General features: G+C 38.4%; 1 non-coding gene across 1 annotated transcript; it reads right to left on the reverse strand.

The window, feature by feature from the left end:
- Positions 1-305: 305 nt before the first annotated feature.
- TRNAC-ACA (transfer RNA cysteine (anticodon ACA)) lies at positions 306-377 on the reverse strand. The gene has a single exon. It is a non-coding gene; the product is annotated as a tRNA-Cys (tRNA).
- Between the last annotated feature and the right edge of the window lie 8,361 nt (positions 378-8,738).

The following is an 8,738-nucleotide window of genomic DNA, read 5'->3' on the forward strand; positions in this document are numbered from 1 at the left end:
TTCCTCTCTTAAAGGATGAGTCAGGATTGCAGACCTTCTCCCAATCCTGCAGTGCTTAAGGCTGCTGAAATGTTATCACCCCCTTTCCCGATCCTTTACTCCCCCTCCACCAAGCATCCCCACTGTGTCAGGTGCCTCGGAGATGACCTGAACGTAAGTCTTTGGGTGAAAGTGAAGGTGAAGTCGCTCAGTCGTGTCCGACTCTTTGCGACCCCTTGGACTGTAGCCTACCAGGATCCTCTGTCCATGGGATTTTTCCAGGCAAGAGTACTGGAGTGGGGTGCCATTTCCTTCTCCAGGGGATCTTCCCAACCCAGGGATCGAACCTGGGTCTCCTGCATTGTAGGCAGATGCTTTACCATCTGAGCTACCAGGGAAGCCACCAAGTCTTTGGGTAGCAACCCCAAAAGGCTGGTGTGTTGGGTGGATGCTTCACTGGTTCCTTCCCATGCGGGGGAAATCGGGGGCTGAGTGGGGCTGAGTGCTGAGCTATGCAGGTTTGGGTGCAGGGCTGTAACAAGTAAACTGCCCCTCTCACCCATTACAAAGCATTTTTTCCCCCTCAATTTTGTGCTCCTTTGGTGTCCTGCAGATTCTTACCTGGATTCTAGAGTTCCCATAAAGTATTTTGGCCCAGGTGTCTTTTCATCCATGTTTCTGTGCAGGGAAGAGAGTGCGGGACTGACTTCCTCTTCCACCATCTTTCTGAGGTTACTCTGTGAAGGCGAGGGTGGGATGTTTCAAGAGAACAGCATTGAAACATGTATATTACCTAGGGTGAAACAGATCACCAGCGCAGGCTGGGTGCATGAGACAAGTGCTCGGGCCTGGTGCACTGGGAAGACCCAGAGGGATGGGGTGGAGAGGGAGGTGGGAGGGGGGACTGGGATGGGGAATACATGTAAATCCATGGCTAATTCATTTCAATGTATGACAAAAACTACTGCAATGATGTAAAGTAATTAGCCTCCAACTAATAAAAATAAATGGAAAAAAAAAAACATTTATGACAGGAGGGGGCTTACAGCAAAGGGGGGTTGCTGACCAATAAAATGCTCTATTCAAATTATGAAAGGTCCTTTTATTTTCCTAAATGAGTTGCAGCTTTAGGATTATTTTTTAAGGTGACTGAACATGTATGTTTTGTGACCTGAGTGTGCACAGGCTGTGTGTGTCTGCATGTGTCAGGATCAGACTAGTTTGTGTTACTGCAAACGAATAAGCAGTGTCTCAGTGATCAAAAGCATCAGAATAAGCAGTGTCTCAGTGATCAAAAGCATCAAGCGTTTAGTTTTGAACTGACGTCCAGCACCAGGACAGCTATCTCCAGGTGGTCAAGAATGAGAGCGGAGACAGATTCAGGGTGCTGGGCTCCCTTGGCTGAGGCGTTAGGAAAAGAGGAAAGACTGAGGAACCCGCTGGAAAATCCATTCTTTGGCCTGAAATTGACACTCCTCCTTTGTCACCACCCATTGACTAATCACATATTCCTTATGAACTACAAGTGATTGTAATACTCCTGTGTGTTTCAAAGACTTGAGACATGCGTATGGGCAGGGGGTGGAATGAGGTGTCTCTCCCACAATAGGAGAAAGTAGGCTAAAAAGAGAAGATATTTGCCAAGAATTGGCTAATTTCCTCCCCTTAATTACAATATATCAGTGGAACAAATGGAATGGTTATCAAATTTCCTTGTCCCTAATATAAGTGGCAAAAATATTATATATTCATTTTTGTCATCATGTTTCCATTAAGTTTTTATAGAAGTTGACTAAAAGTGGTCATCGAAGTAGCATTGTTTGAGTTTAGAATTTGGAACATTTGCAAATTCAGACAAATTGTAAACATACTTGAGATTAAGACTAATTACTTGAAAGAAAAAAAAATAAATGTTTTATATGTATGCCCAACATAATTCAGTTAATGATTACACAAGAACAATAGTAATGCACATGATTGCTTATAAATTCGAATTCCAAACATGTAAAAATTAGGAAGCCAGTCTTTTGTTAAATAATGTAAAAATGTAATAATCAACATCTAATTAATCTACAGAAAACTCTTGGCATTTATAAATAAAACCAATTGCATTTCACTTTCTTAAGAAATAAATTATAACTGCATAAATAACCTTGAAAACCTCTGCTCTTGTTTAAGTGCTTGAATAATAGGCTATTTGGACAGAATAAGTAATGATTTGGGGAAAAAACGATTCCTACACTTTGTTTTCTTATAAGGTAGAATAAAATGTCTTTTTACCCTCTGTTTGTTGTGCTTAGTCTAATCAGCCGTGTCCAACTCTTTGTGACCCCATGGACTGTAGCCCACCAGGCTTCTCTGTCCATGGGATTCTCCAGGCAAGAATACTGGAGTGGGTTGCCATTTTCTCCTCCAGGGGATCCTCCCAACCCAGGGATTGAACCCCTGTCTCTTAGGTCTCCTGCATTAGCAGGTGGGTTCTTTACCACTAGCGCCACCTGGGACGCCATCTGTCTATTAAATAAGATATATTTTCCTTGAAAAGAAAAAAAAAATCCTTTGACTGTTTTACTGTTATGTGATTTAAATCATTAATTCTAAGAAAACAAGTGAATTCTAGTCCAAAATCCTTATGATAACATTTATACTCAAACCTACATAGTTTTCATGAAATTAAACATTTTTAAATTGAGAAATTGTTCCTACCAATAAAATGCCCATGCTGTTTTGGTAGTCATTTCACTTATTTAAGCTTGTGAATGTTAGTATATTCTCTCAAGGAAGTTAAATATGTTTTCTAAGTAAAAGGTACTATATGTTTCCAATTGCTTGGCACTTTTAAGCTCAGGGCCCAATTATATTCTGGATCCCGCATGACGGTGACTAAGCCCTGGAGCTGCAAAGATGAGTAACTCACACAGGTCCTGTCATCACGGAATCGACAGAGCGAATAGAAGGTGGAGGGATGGAGATGAACTGACACATGATGTCCATCTGCCAGCATAAGCATTCTTAATTATCCAGAAAGATCTGGGGACACTTCACTCTGCGTGTCTGAATCACCAGTTTCTCATTTACAAGAAGGAATATACAGTTATGCTGACCTAAATTTACTAACTTGTGAAAAACAATACTTAGTGGTAAAGAACCTGCCTGCCAGTGCAGGAGACTTAAGAGACACTGGTTCAATCCCTAGGTTTGGAAGATCCTCTGGAGAAGGAAATGGCAACCCCCTCCAGTATTCTTGCTGGAGAATTCCATGGACAGAGGAGCCAGGAGGGCTAGAGTCTGTAGGGCTGCATAGTCTGACACGACTGAAGCAACTTAGCACGACATGGCACAATCATAATTGGTGAAAAGGAATATTTGTTTCACAGTTCATGAAGACAGGCAGTTGTTACTTATACTTGTTTATGTCCTTTTAGAATTAACAAGCAGATATATGTATATATACTGTTAATATTTATTAATTAATAGGTATTTATATTTAAATTTAGTTGCATCCATAGGTAATAGAATATAGCACTTTGGCAAGAGATAATTCATGACTTTTATAACCATAACTGCTCATCAGGTACAAGAACCACTGCTAATGAAAATTGATTTGGCCTGACATATTATATGTGTGAGTGTGTGTGTGTATACTAATATGTATTTTTTGACATAAAAACCCTAAAAATTACATGAAAAATAAAATTAATATTTTTAATTAACTTTTGTTAATGGTTGAATAAAGTTAAGGTAATAAAAGAATAGAATGAGTAGATTACAAATAAAACACTACAGGCAGATTGGTTTTTATGCTCTATGTTTAGTTATCTGATCATATTAGAGTAAAGCAGTCCAACACAGTATTTATATGAAGCTGTTTATGAAGTGAGCTTAATGAAGCTTCTTCTGAGTTCATCCTCAGTCCAAGTTTATACTGACTGGAGAGCCTTGAGTAAGCTGTTTGCCCTCTCACATCCTAAACTATATCATCTGGAACACAGCAATAAAAATAATAACAGTAAGAAGAGGAACTATATCTACTGAGGAGGGTGGTTCAAAGAATGGAAGGTGCTACAATACATAAACTACTTAATACATTTCCAACTCATGGAAGCATTTCCATAACTTTGAACTGTTTTTAATAGTAATGATAATGATAGCATAGTGACTAATCCTGACTGGAGAATCCTATGGACAGAGGAACCTGGCAATGAATTTGTAATATTTGGATCAACCCCTAGTGGTTAAACCCCTAGTAATTAAAATTAATACTTGGATCAACCCCTAGTGGTTAAACCCCTAGTAATTAAAATTACTAAGATTCCAGAAGAATCTTACAAACCAGTTTGTTAGATTGATTCAGTTCAGTTCAGTTCAGCCGCTCAGCCGTGTCCGACTCTTTGCGACCCTATGAATCGCAGGACACTAGGCCTCCCAGTCCATCACCAACTCCCGGAGTTTACCCAAACTCATGTCCATCGAGTCGGTGATGCCATCCAGCCATCTCATCCTCTGTTGTCCCCTTCTCCTCCTGCCCCCAGTCCCTCCCATCATCAGGGTCTTTTCCAATGAGGCAGCTCTTCGCATGAGGTGGTCAAAGTACTGGAGTTTCAGCTTCAGCATCAGTCCTTCCAATGAACACCCAGGACTGATCTTTAGGAGGGACTGGTTGGATCTCCTTGCAGTTCAAGGGACTCTCAAGAGTCTTCTCCAACACCACAGTTCAAAAGCGTCAATTCTTCTGCACTCAACTCTCACATCCATACATGACCACTGGAAAAACCATAGCCTTGACTAGATGGAACTTTGTTGACAGAGTAATGTCTCTGCTTTTTAATATGCTGTCCAGGTTGGTCATAACTTTCCAAGGAGTAAGAGTTTTTTAATTTCATGGCTGCAGTCACCATCCACAGTAATTTTGGAGCCCCCCAAAATAAAGTCAGCCACTGTTTCCAGTTTCCGCATCTATTTCCCCTGAAGTGAAGGGACCACATGCCATGATCTTAGTTTTCTGAATGTTGAGCTTTAAGCCAACTTTTTCACTCTCTTCTTTCACCTTCATCAAGAGGCTTTTTAGTTCCTCTTCACTTTCTGCCATAAGGGTGGTGTCATCTGCATATCTGAGGTTATTGATACTTCTCCTGGCAGTCTTGATTCCAGCTTGTGCTTCTTCCAGCCCAGCGTTTCTCATGATGTACTCTGCATATAAGTTAAACAAGCTGGGTGACAATATATAACCTTGACGTACTCCTTTTCCTATTTGGAACCAGTCTGTTGTTCCATGTCCAGTTCTAACTATTGCTTCCTGACCTGCATATAGGTTTCTTAAGAGGTGGGTCAGGTGGTCTGGTATTCCCATCTCTTGAAGAATTTTCCACAGTTTATTGTGATCTACATAGTCAAAGGCTTTGGCATAGTTAATAAAACAGAAAAAGATGTTTTTCTGGAACTCTTTTGCTTTTTCAATGATCCAGCGGATGTTGGCAATTTGACCTCTGGTTCCTCTGCCTTTTCTCGGCAGAACTTGAACATCTGGAAGTTCACAGTTCATGTATTGCTGAGGCCTGGCTTGGAGAATTTTGAGCATTACTTTACTAGCATGTGAGGTGAGTGCAATTGTGCGGTAGTTTGAGCATTCTTTGGGATTGCCTTTCTTTGGGATTGGAATGAAAACTGACCTTTTCCAGTCCTGTGGCCACTGCTGAGTTTTCCAAATTTACTGGCATATTGAGTGCTAGACTTTCACAGCATCATCTCTCAGGATTTGAAATAGCTCTGCTGGAATTCCATCACCTCCACTAGCTTCGTTTGTAGTGATGCTTCCTAGGGCCCACTTGACTTCACATTCCAGGATGTCTGGCTCTAGGTGAGTGATCACACCATCGTGATTATCTGGGTTGTGAAGATCTTTTTGTACAGTGCTTCTGTGTATTCTTGCCACCACTTGTTAATATCTTCTACTTCTGTCAGGTCCATACCATTTCTGTCCTTTATTGAGCCCATCTTTGCATGAAATGTTCCCTTGGTATCTCTAATTTTCTTGAAGAGATCTCTAGTCTTTCCCAATCTGTTGTTTTCCTCTATTTCTTTGCACTGATCACTGAGGAAGGCTTTCTTATCTCTCCTGGCTATTCTTTGGAACCCTGCATTCAAATGGGAATATCTTTCCTTTTCTCCTTTGCTTTTCGCTTCTCTTCTTTTCACAGCTATTTGTAAGGCCTCCTCAGACAGCCATTTTGCTTTTTTGCATTTCTTTTCCATGGGGATGATCTTGATCCCTGTCTCCTGTACAGTGTCACTAACCTCCATCCATAGTTCATCAGGCACTCTGTCTACCTATTAATAACCATATTCCAAGACCAAACATGGTCAGGTTGCTATTCTGCCTTACTTCAATTGATCAAGACAATAGAAAGCATAAAATTACATGAAATCAAAGCTTCCTAAGCCAGAGGAAGACATGCCCCAGAGGACAGAGCTCACAGAAGCAGTTTATTTTTTACACCAAATACAAAACCAGTGGCCTACCTTCTCTCTTTTACTCTCTTTTCTCAATGTACAGCTCCTCTACCTCAATAGTAAGGATAACATATTATCTATCTGCTTAAGGTGGTGTGTGTCCCTCTGGAACATTTTTCATAATATCCAGTGATGCATTGCCTAAACCTTTCTCTATAAAATATCTTTCTTTTTATATCTCAGTTTCTTTAATGTCAGTTGCCCCTGTTAAGCCCTTAAAATATATTCTTAAATATGCTCTATCCCTTTATAATATACCATTTGTGAATTAAAAACAAGTTTCACAAGCCATACTCCTACATGAATCAACAGAAATGATCAAAATCAATGAAATTTTGCTGTAAATTTTTGAGTTAGTAAAAATGTCGGTTTGAGTTTTTCCATAAGATGTTATAGGAAAATTTGAATGAACTTTTTGGCCAACCCAATATGTTAGTTCTGTTTGGAAGTTGATAGAATTTTTTTGTTCCCAGTTATTGATGGTCTACTTAATTTACACAAATAATTAGAATGCAACTTAAACATTTAAAAATGTATATAAAATCCAAAGGGTAAAATTATTTAAAATAATAGAGAAATCAGGACAATAAACCTATGGATAATGAAACAGAGATAGAGATAACATTTATACAGATAAATGGAAACTGTATGATCCCATGTAATAAAGGAAGACAGAATATTTGGCTCTAAGTTTCTAGTGGCCAGAGCAAAGACAAAACATATCCTTTTCAAAAGTTACAGCACCTTTAAGATCCAAAGACAGTAGAATTACTGAAATTTCAGAAATTATATCGTGAAAGAAGATATTCTGGTATTCTTTAATAACCAACAGTTTTTCTTTTGTTATTATTTTACATTTGACCATTAGCTAGAATTTAAAAATTTTTTAGCAATTTGCTAAAAAAATTAGCAAATTAAATGATTTAAAGTGAATAGCAGTTACAGGAAAATGTCATACAGTAATAAGGACAGTGGTTCTTTTCAGATACTGTTTGAGGTAACATGAGTTAAGTATAAACTGGTAATTAGGATCAATGAAAATAAACACTTTTAAGTGTCTTTATAGTTTAGCAAGGAGTTTAGAACAGACTTTTTTGCATTACTGACACATATGGCAAATAGTACTAACAAATGTATACATTATAAATGCTTATAGTATTTATTAAAGCATTTAGTTTCTGGGAAACTTTTCAATAATTTGCTGCCAAGTATTGCTTTTTCCTTTCAAATTAAACAAAATGCTTATAGAAGAACATGTAAGTGTTATACCATAGAATGTATGTGTGTTTTAAAGACTTAGTTTATATGGGCCTATATTACTTTCTCAATTATTAAAAATGTTCTGGTTATATACAATTTTTTAAATTTGCAAAATGCATCTTTATATTGGCTAATTGTTCAGGGCATTAGCACACATATGTTATTCCCCTTTAATTGCACCATGGGCTTCATTAAATCAAGAATCATATCCTGTGGTCTTTGATATTAAAATATTTGTAGGCACTCATCACATTCTCATGATACTGAATTTTGCTGTCTAATTCATGGAACGATAACCAGTGAAATTTTTTGGAGTGTTAAGCATTTTCCAAGATAATTAATGGCCATCTTCTGTATTTACTTCGGATCATACTATCAAAGATTCATTCTCCCTATTTTTGCTGACATGAGGAAAACGGGAGTTGTTTTCTCTGCAAAGAAAGATGCTCTTTCTCCCTCCTGGTATTTCCAGCTTCTCGAATGTGATGGCACAGACAGTTTCCAATGAAAGCCTAAACCTGTGCTGATTGAGGCACAGATGCGAGCCATCTCTCTTAAACTTCACCTTTTATTTGCCTAAGGATTATCTGGAGCCAAAGTAACAGTTTTTCCTTTCTGAATATTTGAATAATTGGAGACACAATGTACCAGGCAACAACTTAATTATGAATTTTAAAAATTGGCATTAATCTCTCCTCTTTCCTGTATATATTCTGTCCTAATGCCACAAGTCACAGCAAATGGCTCATTAAACTTCAAGCAATGCTATGGAATGCTTGCTACCATTTATAGGCAATGCTCTCCAAAGTACAATTAGAGGAAGTATTATGACACAGAACAATGGAGACAATTATTTCTGAAGTTTATTAATGCTAATTAGCATATGGCATCTAAGACAGCTGCTGATACTTCATTGCTAAATACTGGGGGACTAATTAGAGTTTGATGTTAATTAGCTTCTTCTGCCGGTGCCCTGCCCTTAGATGCAT

The sequence above is a fragment of the Odocoileus virginianus genome, chromosome 22 (assembly GCF_023699985.2).
Source record: "Odocoileus virginianus isolate 20LAN1187 ecotype Illinois chromosome 22, Ovbor_1.2, whole genome shotgun sequence".
NCBI lineage: Eukaryota > Metazoa > Chordata > Mammalia > Artiodactyla > Cervidae > Odocoileus > Odocoileus virginianus.